Below are 14,217 nucleotides of genomic sequence, written 5' to 3' on the forward strand. Positions count from 1 at the left end.
AGTGGGGAGAGATGGGAAGGAAAGAAAGAATATGGATCACAAAATGCCAGAAAACAACGATTAAAAATTATATCAGAGAAGCTAGGTGGCTCAGTAGATAAGAGAGCCAGATCTGAAGTTAGGAGGTCCGGGGTACAATTGTGGCCTCAGACATTTCTTAGCTCTGTGACTCTAGGCAAATCACTTATCCACAGTCAACTAGCCCTTACCACTCTTCTGCCTTGGAACTGATACTTGATGTCAATTCTAAAACAGAAGGTAAGGTTGTTTTTTAAAATTGTACTGACATGTAAAAAATGAAATAAAATTCAAAAAATGAAAATAAATAAGCAAAATGAACTAGAGTAGGAAATAGCAAACCACAGCTATATCCTTGCCAAGAAAACCTCAGAAATAGTCACAAAGAGTAGATCATGACTGAAATGACTGATCAACAAAAATGCCATAACATACCTAACGTCTAGCTTCTGTTTTAAGAGCTTCAAGAAAGGGGAATCTATCTATCTCTCAAGGTAGTCTATTCCAATTTTGGACAGCTCTAATGATTAGAAAGTTTTCCTGATAGCAAGCCTAAATTGACCTCTTTTCATTTTCTATGCAGTATTCCTTGTTTTGCCCTCTCTGTCCAAACAGAACACATCTAGCCTCTTCTTCTTAAGACAGCCCCCATATATTTGAAGACAGCTACTCTATCTGTCCTTCACCCCCAATCTTCTATACTCCAAGATAAACATGGACAGTTCACTCAACCCATTCCCAAATGGCATAGACTAGTGGTGGGGAACCTTTTAGAGGGGTGGGTGATGTGAGAAAGATCCTCAGGCACCCATGGAGAGGGGGAGGGGAGCAGCCCAGCCCTACATCCCTCTGGCTTTCTAGTAATGAATTCTGGTGAACTCTGTGCTTGGACTATGGCATGCGTGCCCACAGAGAGGGCTCTGAGTGCCCTCTCTGGCCTGTATGCCATAGGTTCACCACCATGGGCATAGACCAAAGTTGCTTCACTATCCTGGTTGCCTTCTTCCCAGTTTAGCAAACTTCCATTTCTGCAAATCAAGTGGCAGAGTAAGGGACCTTTCAAGTTTACCTAAATCTACCTCTAAGCAACCAACCCCAAAGCCCCAAAACATATAGCTACAGATTTAATGTTTGATGAATAATTTGTGTGTGTTCACCTCCAGAGAATTAACATGGGAGAAATGGAAATATGAAAGATATAATCAATAAATACATACCTGTTAGCCAGATGATGCTTTCTATGATGTGTGGAGGGGAGGGTCTCAGATACCTAGAAACAAATTCTATTAATAAAAAAATGAAAGAAAAACAAAACAAAACAAAAACACATCAAAACAAATTCTGGAGCAGCAGAACCAACAAAAAGATGGACTGAAGCAATGTTTCAACCCAAGAAAATGTAGAGGGACAGCAGTAAGAGCTCATCTCACTGGGATAAGAAGGGAGAGAAGCAGAAATGGCAGCCTGATGAGAAGCCCAGTGCCTAACAGGAAATCTGGTACCTACCAAGGTGCACTCTTACTGGCAGAACTGAGAGCAGGAGGAGGTGATCAGCACACATGATAATTTTCATTTTACCCATCTCTTTCTTAAATTGTACAAACTGAACACAGTATTCAAGATGAGGTCTAATAAGAATAGAGAGCAGTGGGACTATCACTTGGAACCTCTGCATCTCCCAATGCAATCCAAGACTTTTGTTGTTGTTGTTCATTCATTTCAACCCTATCCAACTCTTCATAACTCCATTTGGATTTTCTTGGAAAAGATACCAAAGTGGTTTGCTATTTCCTTCTCTAGCTCACTTGACAGATGAGGCAACTGAGGTAAACAGGGTTAAGGGACTTCCCCAGGATCACACAGCTAGTAAATGTCTGAGACTGGATTTGAACTGAGGACTAAGTTTCCTGACTCCAGGCTTGGCATTTATCCACTGTGCCCCAATTGCTTCCCCTAGTCTAAGTCTACATTGGAGTTTTTGACTTCCAAATCATACTGCAGACTCCTACTGAGCTTGCAGTCCACTGATCCCCAGATCTTTCAGAACAACTATCTATCTGTACCTGCTTCATATTATACTCTCGGAGGTGATTTTTTTCCTGTTTTCAAGATGTTACATTTATCCTTATTTCATCTTAATAGATTCAGTCAAGAGTTCAGAAAAGTCAGCCTCCTTTGGGATTCTGACTGTCATACACTGTGCTATCCTTCCCTCCCAATTTAGTGCCATCTACAGATCTGATGAGCATACCATCTATATCTTTGTCCAAGTCATTAATAAAAATGGTAAGTACTCAACTGGAGACCTCCTGCCACATTGACATTGAACCATCAATAACTATTTTTGGAACCTAGCAATCCAACCTAGTCTAAATCTATCTGCTTATCTATTATCACTTAATCTTTCCCTATCTTCCCCTAAAAATTTGTATGAGGTACTTCATCAAAAGTCTCTGAAAAATCCAAATAAATACAATAATTTAGAATGATCCAACATAAAAAATGACAATAGTGCCTAAATTAACTTACTTATTCAGAGCCATGCCAATCAAATCACCAAGGGATTTTGTAGAACTAAGAAAAATCCTAATGAATTTCATATGGCAAGAACAAAAGGATAAGAATCTTAAGGAAAGTAATGAAAAGAAATAGGAAAGAAGAGAGCCTAGCAGAATTAAATCTCAAATCTCACTACAAAGCAACAGTCATTCAAATTATTTGATGCTTAAAAATAGAGAGATTGATCAATGGAACATATATATATATATATTATATATATATATATATTATATATATATATATATATATATATATATATATATATACAGAAACAAACACAGTAGTGCGGTATTTCATAAACCTGAAGACCCCAGTTACTGGGGGAAGGATTCACTATTTGACAAAAACTGCTTTAGAAACTGAAAATCCAGTTGGAAGAAATTAGGCATAGACCAATATCTCTCACTCTGTACCAAGTTAAATTTCAAATGGATAAATGGCTTAGACATAACATGTGACATCCTAAGCATATTAGAGAAGCAAGGATGAAAATACTTTTTAGATGTTTAGATAGAGAAGAGTTCATGACCAAACATGAGATAGAAAGGATTAGAAAAGATCAACTAGGTGATTTCAATTATAAAATTTGAAAGACTTTTTGCATCAATTAAACAAATGTAGTTAAAATTATAAAGAAAACAGAACACCTGGGGAAAATTTTTTTGTAGAAAATTTCTCTGATATGGGTCTTATATCCATAACATATTGATTCAAACTTATAACAAAAAGGATCATTTTCCAAGATAGAGGATCAAAGTATAAGAATAGGAAATATCCAAAGGCAGAAATCCAAGTTATCAATAACTACATAAAAAAGTTCCAACTTACTAATAAAGAAAAAAATTAAAGTTTCGGTATAGTTCTGTTTCACATGCATCAGACAGGCTAAATGAGGAAAATGACAAAGTTATAAGGGCTGTGGGAAAACAGACACACTGATGCACTGTTGATGGAATTGTGAATTATTCCAATCATTATGAAAAGTAATTTCAAACTATGCCCCCATAGTCCTCAAAGTATGCAATATCCTTTGACCTAAATATAGAACTATGGCCAATACCTCAAAGAGATTATTAGAGCAAGAGGAAAAAGACGCACATTTATAAAAACATTTATAGCAAAGATTATATTTAGAGCCCTGGGATGCAAACAGAAGAGATGCTCACCTGTAGGGGAATGACTAAGGAAATTATTAATATATTAATTAACATTAATTAATATAATGGAATATTATTGTACCATAAGAAATTTTAAAAGGACAGTTTCAGAGGAAATAGGAAGAACTCTATGAATGGATGTGATTAAGTGAGCAGGAGGACAATTTATTCAATGACAATGTTATGTAGAAAAATAACTTCAGAAAATCTTGTAACTCTGATCAAGTCAATAATAAACCAGGTAACCAAAGGACTTTAGATGACTCATGCTGTCCATCTCCTACTAGAAAGATGACGAACTTAAAATGCAGAGAAGCTACATAGTTTTAGACACAGTCGTTATTTTACTGGGCTATGCATATTTGTTATGGAAGATTATCTTTCTTTTAAATTTTTTATTGTTCAGTGGGGGCATTAAGGAGAAATAAAAAAATGTTTGCCCAGATAAGATAGCTAGATGGGTAAATAAATACAACTTCTATATCTACATCATTTCCTTCATCTCCTATTTTAGTAATCCTAAGTGGTGCAATGCATAAAGTTCTAGTCTTGGAGTCAGGAAGACCAGACCTCACTTCAAATCCAGTTGACAAGCAAGTCAAGATGCCACCCCATGATGTCATTGGTTGTCTTCAAAAATGAAGGATGAGCAACAATAATACTCCAAAGGATCCCGGTTGACTCTAAGATCAGATATTATTTCATATTTATATCAGGGTCACACAGTTGGGAAATGTCTGAGTCCAGTTCAAATTTGTCCTGAAATCCAAACTAGCAGAGTAAACTTGAGCAAGTCAATCAATCAACCTCTATTTGCCTTAGTTTTCTCATCTGTAAAATGGGAATAATAATAGCACCTACCACCCTGGGTTCTTGTGAGGACAAAATGAGATAATATTTGTAAAGTACATAGCATGGTGCCTGGCACAGAGTAAGTTTATATAAATGTGTGCTGTTATAATTATCATTAAATACTGACAAAAGGAAATGAAGTTAGCCTGTCATGATGTGTTCTGAGGATATTGTCCATCTGCACCAGGTGACATGAATTCATCAAGGGTAATTTTCTGGTCTCTAAACATCTCCTTACTTATCTTGGGGATCAACTTCCTGGAAGGCATCTAAACTGGCTGGTGAATTCCCTCAGCATTCTCATCAGAATGAGAGTCTTCAAAAAAATCCAATTTCTCTTTCTCACTGGAACTGTTGTTTCCCTTTGTGTATTCAGAACATCTTTCTTATGTATCTCCCATTTGATTGTGTAGTGGACAGAGTACTGAGCTCAATCCAGGAAGACCTGAGTTCAAATCCAGTCACTGACATTTACTAACTCTGTAACCTGGGATGGTGGGGAACAGAGAGAATTAGTCACTTACCCTCTGCTTGCTTCAATTTCCTCAAATAAAATGGGGACAATAAGAGCAACTACTTCCTAGGAATGTTATAAGGATCAAATGAGTTCATATTTATAATGGGTTATTTTCATGCCTCTTGGTTGGCTCCCCCTGAAGCATTCAAACAATGAGCTGCCACCTATTTTTCCTCTGAATTACTTGAAATCTGTTTTTCCATGATCTAGAATGCATTTCAGACTATGCCCAGATTGTCTCTCCTCTATTACAAATTCTAGGGAACAGTGGCTAATGAGTAGAAGTGTTGCCTATCCTTTTCCATTTTGGATGGAATAGAGAATAAGCAGCCTCAGATGAGTCCAGCAACTCGCCCCACCCATCCCACCCCTTAAAATCTTACCTTCTCTCTTAGAATGGATACTAAGTATTGGTTAAAAGGCAGAAGAGCAGGAAGGGCTAGGCAATTAGGGTTAAGTGACTTGCCCAGAATCACACAGCTAGGAAGTGTCTGGGGTAAGATTTGAACCCAGGACCTTCTGTCTCTGGATGTGGTTCTCAATACCCTGAGCCACCCAGCTTCTCCTTCTCTATTTCCATGGAAGTCACTACTATACTTTCAATCCCTAAGCTCACAAATTTGGAATCATCTTCAGGTCCTTATTCTTCCTCTAAATATAAGGATTTCTACTTCCATATCTCTCCATTCTCAGTACTAACACAACCACCATCTTAGTTCAGGACCTCATAATCTCTCAACTGAACCATTAAAAAAAAGCCTACTCATTTGTTTTCCTGACTCACTTTCTTACCTCTCCATTTCATCCTCCACATGGTTCCAAAACAATTTTTCTAAAAGGCTGTTCTGACCATGCTGCTCCCTGACTCACTATACTTCAAAGAATTTCTCCTACCCATGGCTCCAAAAAGCTCCAAAAAAAGTGTAGCATGTGCAGTGGCCACATCCCAGTATAACCATACTAAGGGGAACCAATGAGCCTCAAATCCATTGGTGATTTAGGGAGGAACGTCTACCTCAAGCCTGTAAAGGCTTCCAATTTATTCCAGTAGCCATGAAAGCAACTGAAGAGGACACCGTGGAGTGACTAGAGCATCATCAGGCATCAAAGATGCCAAGGTCATCCGCTGCACCCATGTTCAGTTGTCCCGACTTCTGTGTTGACTCTAGACTGCAATGACTCTGGAAGAGAGAGTGAGGCTGACTACTTTGTGCAACTCTGCCTCATTTAAATCCAGTTGACAACTGAATCAAGAAATGGCCTTGTGATAGCCTGGACATAATACTAGAGGAAATTATCCAGGAAAACTGTCCCAAGATCCTAGAAAAAGAGGGGAAAGTGGAGATTGAAAGAATCCACAGATCACCCCCTGTATTTAATCCCCAACTGACAACACCAAGAAATGTTATAGCCAAATTCAAAAATAATCAGATGAAAGAAAAGATATTACAAGCTGCCAAGAAGAAGCCATTCAGATACCATGGAAACACGGTGAGGTTAACACAGGATCAGGCTGCTCCACACTGAAGGACCAAAAGGCATGGAATAGGATATTCCAGAAAGCAAGGGAACTAGGTCTACAACCAAGAATAAAATACCCATCAAAACTGACTATATTCTTACAGGGGAAAGTATGGTCATTCAACACAACAGAAGAGTTCCAAGCATTCATAAATAAAAGACCAGACCTGAACAGAAAATTTGATGTCCAACCACAGAACTCAAGAGAATCATCAAAAGGCAATTAAAAAAGAGGGAGAAAAACAAACAAACAAAACAACAACAAAAATTTTTTAAGAAACTCAATAAGTTAAAATGATATGTATCCCTATAAGAAAAGAGGTCATTGGTAACTCTTAAAAACTGTTGCTATCACCTGAGCAGCTAGAATAATTGCACTCAGAGGGAACAGTGACAAACTGTATAGGATGAAAGGACAAGACATAAATAGGTATATAGATATATGCATGCATAAATACATATACATGTGTATGTATATATATATATATATATACATGACTAGAGCTAAAAAAGAAAAGAGGTTATGACTAAAAGAAATAGGAAAAGAAACAAATGGGGGTAAATTTATATGTCACAAAGAAGCTCATGGCGGGAGGGGGGAGAACATCGATACACTGGAAGGGTAAAGAGATTGGAGATAAGAAATACTCAACTCTTACATACTTTGAAACTGACCCAAAGAGGGAAGAACAATCCAATCCATTGGGGAAGAGAATAGATTTGCGCCTTATAGGGGAGTAGAAGGGTAAAAAATGGACTGGTGGGGAGGGAAGCAGTACAAGGAGAGGGAGGGGGGGAAATTTTAAAAAGACTACAGGGGAAAATAAGGGAGGGAATAAGAAGGGAGGGGGGTAGAAAGGGAAGTAAAATAAGGGGTGGATGGGGGGACTGACTATAAACAAACATTGGTATAGAAGGAAATAGTGAAAGAATGGCAGGACCAGGAGTAGAAATCAAAATGCTGGGAAATACACAGCTAGTAATCATAACTCTGAATGTGAATGGAATGAACTCACCCATAAAACACAAGCGAATAGCAGAATGGATTAGAATCCAAAACCCTACCATATGCTGTCTGCAAGAAACACACATGAGGAAGGTAGATACGCATAGGGTGAAAGTAAGAGGATGGAGCCAAATCTATTGGGCATCAAATGATAAAAAGAAGGCAGGAATAGCAATCATGATATCAGATAAAGCCAAAGTAAAAATAAATCTAGTTAAAAGAGATAGGGAAGGTAATTACATCCTGATAAAAGGCAGTATAGACAATGAGGAAATATTTGTACTCAACATGCATGCACCAAATGGCAGAGCAGCCAAATTTTTAAAGGAGAAACTAGAGGAGCTCAAGGATGAAATAGAAAAACTATACTAGTGGGAGATCTGAACCTTCCCCTATCCGAACTAGATAAATCAAATCAAAAAATAAATAAGAAAGAGGTGAGAGAAGCAAATGAAATCTTAGAAAAATTAGAGTTAGTAGACATATGGAGAAAAATAAATAGGGACAAAAAGGAATATACCTTCTTTTCAGTAGTACATGGTACATTCACAAAAATTGACCATGTACTAGGGCACAAAATCATTGCAAACAAGTGCAAAAGGACAGAAATAATAAATGCAACCTTCTCAGACCACAATGCAATAAAAATAATAATTAGTAAGGGTACATGGATAGATAAATCAAAAATTAATTGGAAATTAAACAATATGATTCTCCAAAACCAGCTAGTTAAAGAACAAATCGTGGAAACAATTAATAACTTCATTGAAGAAAATGACAAAGATGAGACATCCTTTCAAAACCTATGGGATGCAGCCAAAGCAGTACTCAGGGGGAAATTTATATCCTTGAGTTCATATATAAACAAATTAAGAAGGGTAGAGGTCAATGAATTGGGCATGCAAATAAAAAAAACTAGAAAGTGAACAAATTAAAAACCCTCAGATGAAGACTAAATTAGAAATACTAAAAATCAAAGGAGAAATTAATAAAATTGAAAGTCAAAGAACTATTGATTTAATAAATAAGACTAGAAGCTGGTACTTTGAAAAAAACAAATAAAATTGACAAAGTACTAGTCAGTCTAATTTAAAAAAGGAAAGAAAAAAACAAATTGACAGTATCCAAGATGAAAAGGGAGACCTCACCTCTAATGAAGAGGAAATCAAAGCAATCATTAAAAACTACTATGCCTAATTATATGGCAAAAAATATGGCAATCTAAGTGATATGGATGAATACTTACAAAAATATAAATTGCCTAGACTAAAAGAAGAAGAAATAAATAACCTAAATAACCCCATATCAGAAAAAGAAATTGAACAAAGAACTCCCTAAGAAAAAATCTCCAGGTCCAGACAGATTCACAAATAAATTCTATCAAACATTCAAAGAACAGCTAACCCCAATACTATACAAACTATTTGACAGAATAAGCCAAGAAGGGGTTCTACCAAATTCTTTTTACAACACAAACATGGTACTGATCCCAAAGTCAGGCAGGTTAAAAACAGAGAAAGAAAACTATAGGCCAATCTCCCTAATGAATATAGATGCAAAAATCTTAAATAGGATACTAGCAAAAAGACTCCAGCAAGTCATCACAAGGGTTATCTACTATGATCAGGTAGGATTCATACCAGGAATGCAAGGATGGTTCAATATTAGGAAAACCATCCACATAATTGACCATATAAACAAGCAAACCGACAAAAATCACATGATTATCTCAATAGATGCAGAAAAAGCCTTTGACAAAATACAACACCCATTCCTATTGAAAACATTAGAAAATATAGGAATAGAAGGGCCTTTCCTAAAAATAATAAACAGTATATACCTAAAACCATCAGCAAACATCATCTGCAATGGGGAAAAACTCAAAGCCTTCCCAATAAGATCAGGAGTCAAACAAGGATGCCCATTATCACCTTTATTATTTAATATTGTACTAGAAACACTAGCAGTAGCAATTAGAGAAGAAAAAGAAATTGAAGGTATTAAAATTGGCAATGAGGAGACCAAGCTGTCACTCTTTGCGGATGATATGATGATTTACTTAAAGAATCCTAGGGAATCAACCAAAAAGCTAATCGAAATAATCAACAACTTTAGCAAAGTTGCAGGATACAAAATAAACCCACATAAGTCATCAGCATTTCTATATATCTCCAACCCAGTTCAGCAGCAAGAATTAGAAAGAGAAATTCCATTTAAAGTCACCCGAGACAATATAAAATACTTAGGAATCTATCTGCAGAGACAAACATAGGAACTAGATGAACACAACTATAAAACACTCTCCACACAATTAAAACTAGATCTAAACAATTGGAAAAACATTGATTGCTCATGGGTGGGACAAGCTAACATAATAAAAATGACCATCCTACCCAAACTTATCTATCTATTTAGTGCCATACCCATTGAACTACCAAAAAACTATTTTACTGAATTAGAGAAAACCATAACAAAGTTCATTTGGAAGAATAAAGGATCAAGGATATCCAGGGAAATAATGGAAAAAAATACAAAGGAAGGTGGCCTTGCAGTCCCAGATCTCAAACTATATTACAAAGCAGTGGTCATCAAATCAATTTGGTACTGGCTAAGAGACAGAAAGGAGGATCAGTGGAATAGACTTGGGGTAAATGACCTCAGTAAGACAGTCTTTGACAAACCCAAAGACCCCAGCTTTTGGGACAAAAACCCAGTACTTGATAAAAACTGCTGGGAAAATTGGAAGACAGTATGGGAGAGATTAGGTTTGGATCAACACCTCACACCCTACACCAAGATAAACTCAGAATGGGCAAATGATTTGAATATAAAGAAGGAAACTATAAGTAAATTAGGTGAACACAGAATAGTATACATGTCAGACCTTTGGGAAGGGAAAGATTTTAAAACCAAGCAAGACTTAGAAAGAGTCACAAAATGCAAAATAAATAATTTTGACTACATCAAATTAAAAAGGTTTTGTACAAACAAAACCAATGTAACTAAAATTAGAAGGAAAGCAACAAATTGGGAAATAATCTTCATAACAAAACCTCTGACAAAGGTCTAATTACTCAAATCTATAAAGAGCTAAACCAGTTGTACAAAAAATCAAGCCATTCTCCAATTAAAAAATGGGCAAGGGACATGAATAGGCAATTTTCAGTTAAAGAAATCAAGACTATTAATAAGCACATGAAAAAGTGTTCTAGATCTCTTATAATCAGAGAGATGCAAATCAAAACAACTCTGAGGTATCACCTCACACCTAGCAGATTGTTCAACATGACAGCAAAGGAAAGTAATGAATGCTGGAGGGGATGTGGCAAAGTAGGGACATTAATGCATTGCTGGTGGAGTTGTGAATTGATCCAGCCATTCTGGGGGGCAATTTGGAACTATGCCCAAAGGGCGATAAAAGACTGTCTGCCCTTTGATCCAGCCATAGCACTGGTGGGTTTGTACCTCAAAGAGATAATAAGGAAAAAGACCTGTACAAGAATATTCATAGCTGCACTCTTTGTGGTGGCCAAAAATTGGAAAATGAGGGGATGCCCTTCAAATGGAGAATGGCTGAATAAATTGTGGTATCTGTTGGTGATGGAATACTATTGTGCTAAAAGGAATAATAAAGTGGAGGAATTCCATGGAGACTACAACAACCTCCAGGAAGTGATGCAGAGTAAGAGGAGCAGAACAGGAGAACATTGTACACAGAGACTGAGACACTGTGGTACAAGAGAACATAATGGACTTCTCCAGTAATGGCTTTACAGTGTCCCTGAACAACCTGCAGTGATCTACAAGGAAAAAAAACAAAAAACAAACAAACAAAAAACTATCCTCAAGCAGAGGACAAACTGAGGGAGTAAAAACACCGAGGAAAAGCAACTGCTTGACTACAGAGGTTGAGGGGACATGATCGAGGAGAGACGCTTAATGAGCACCCTAATTAATGCAAATAACAACAACAAGGAAATAGGTTCAGAGCAAGGACACATGTAATACCCAGACAAATTGCACGTCCGTAGTGGGGGGTTAGGGGGGAGGAAAAGAAAATGATCTGTTTCCAATGAACAATGTATGAAAATGACCAAATAAAATGTTTTTTAAAAATCGCCCTGTGATGTCATTGGTCCTCTTTGAAAATGAAGGATAAACAACAACAATACTCCAATGGATCCCTATTTGACTCTTTAACAATTTCCTGTAATATAATGTCCAGGCTTTTTCTTTTGTCATGGTCTTCTGGTAGGCCAATAATTCTTAAACTGTCTCTCCTTGAACGATTTTCTAAATCCTCTGTTTTGTGAATGAAATGCTTCATATTTTCCTCAATTTTTTCATTCTTTTGGTTTTGTTTTATAGAGTCCTGCTGCCTTGTGAGGTCGCTCGATTCTAATTGTTGTATTCTGGTTCTTAAAGACTGGATTTCATCCTTAGTTTTCTGGTCGTCCTTTTCCTTTTGGTCGGATTTTCTTTGGAGGTCATCTTTCATCTTCTTCACCTCATCTTTCATCTCCTTTGCCTCATTTTCCAGCTGGTTGATTTTGGCTTTCAAGACACTATTTTCTGTTTCCAGATGACTTATCTTAGTTTTTAAGTTCTTTTCCCAATTGTCTTCAGCCTCTCTTAATTGTGTTTTGAATTGCATTTTGAGTTCTTCCAAAGCCTATATCCAATTCGCTGGGATTTCTGATTTTTCCTTTGCTGGGTCCTCCCCCTCTGTTTCATTCGCTCTTTGCTCATCAGCTGTGCAGAAGCTGTCTATTGTAATTTCTTTCTTTTCTTCTGTTGTTTGCTCGAGTTTATCCCTTCTTTGCTCCCCGTATTTGGCTGTGCTCTTGCTCCTCTCATTTTGTTTTGGTTTTGGGGCTGTCAGTCTCCCCTCTTGGAGCTTTGTCAGATCTCTTGGTATGGTCTCTAGGGGAAGAATGTTAGCTTCCCTGTCCTCTGGAGGCTTTTGATTGGATTGAGTTCAAGTGGGTTGGGCTGTATGTGGTATGAAGCTCTGAGGCTCTGAAGACTCCTGGAAGGCTGGGCTGCCCAGGCTCTCTCCAGTTCTCTCCAGCTGCTTCTCCGCTGTCCCCAAGTGCCTTTGCCCGCCCCCCTAAACTCTGAAGAGTCCTGATGGAATTAGGTTCAACTGGATTGGTCTGGATGTGTCCCGAGCAAGGGTGAGCCTGGAGCCCGATGGAAGGACCCAGCCATGGCCCCGTCTCTCCCTGGCTTCTTCTCCACTGTCCAAGCTGGATGCTCCGAGCCCGGCACCCCGCTGCTCACAAGGTAGACCCTCCAAAGCAGCACCTTTGCCCGCTCAGAGGTTCCCGCTGCTGCTGCAGGCTCAGCGCTCTGGGTTGTGGGGGAGGGGTCCTGGGACCTTCTCTCTGCCTTCCCCTTAGCCCTGAGTAGTCTCAGATTCCGGCTTTTGGGGGGCGTACCTTTTGATTTGAGTCCAGAAGGAGGGTTCCCCGCTTCTGTCCTATTGTTCAGCTTGGATTTCGGTGCCCTAGGAGCATTCAGTCTGTATCGGTAAGGAAGGGTCTTCCACGAGGTCTGAACTTTTGCTGCTTGCCAAGCCGCCATCTTGACTCTGCCCCCCCCATTTGACTCTAAGATCAAATATTATTTCATCTTAACATCATCTTATAGAAATTTATATTTTGTGAAAGTTTTATTATATATTAATGATTAATGAAATAGTATATGAACATAATTAATAAACCAATCTATGCATACTGGAAATGTTGGGAATGGAGAATGCTTATTTTTTAAAAAAAATATGAGTTTGTGATTCAAAAAGTTTGGAAACCATTGATCTTTAAAGTCCTGCAGCATTCAGTTTCTATGTTTATGTACAGATTACAGATGGGGAGGAGGGAGTTTAGAATGAGGAAGGATGCCAATTTGACCCTATTTTAGGTCTGCCCAGGAGACAGTCAGACCAAAGATTCTCTTTCTACTCTTGGTCTCTTCGTAGAGCCCAATCTCCCTGTCAAAGTGAATTTTACCTTAACTGAAAGCCAAAACATTACACTGAACAATTTTGCCTGTTTTTTCTTTTAAGGAGTTAACACAGAGTTTGACAAGGAGAGTCACGATTCAGCCCCAAGGAATTAGGACAAATGAGCCCAGACAGATTACCAGCATCAGATGACAAAGCTAGTCTGCAAACTGGAGAAAAGTCTTTGTGCCACGGCTGGGAAAGAAGTCGATAGAAAGGGCCTAGAGTCATTGGTAAAAGTTGGACTGTGGGGGGTATAGCTCTTTCTGTGGCTTGATCTGTTTTGATCTTTTAATTTCACTAGAGCCAGAGGTTGAATTTAACCTTGGTTGTCACAGACACCACATTTACATCTGAATCTTAAAGAGCAACTCAGGAGAAACTCTTTCCCTAGGGCTGAGTTTATCTCAGCCACCACAGTCACCCATCATCCCTTAATCTCTATAGGGCTTTATAGCCTGAAAAGCACTTTTACATATAGTGTTTCATTTTGTTAAGAAACACCATGATAGAACGTATCAAATTCTAGACTTGCAGTCCGGAAATCCTGATTTAAATCTGGCCACCCAAACCAGTTATGTCA

This window comes from Monodelphis domestica, chromosome 2 (assembly GCF_027887165.1).
Source record: "Monodelphis domestica isolate mMonDom1 chromosome 2, mMonDom1.pri, whole genome shotgun sequence".
NCBI lineage: Eukaryota > Metazoa > Chordata > Mammalia > Didelphimorphia > Didelphidae > Monodelphis > Monodelphis domestica.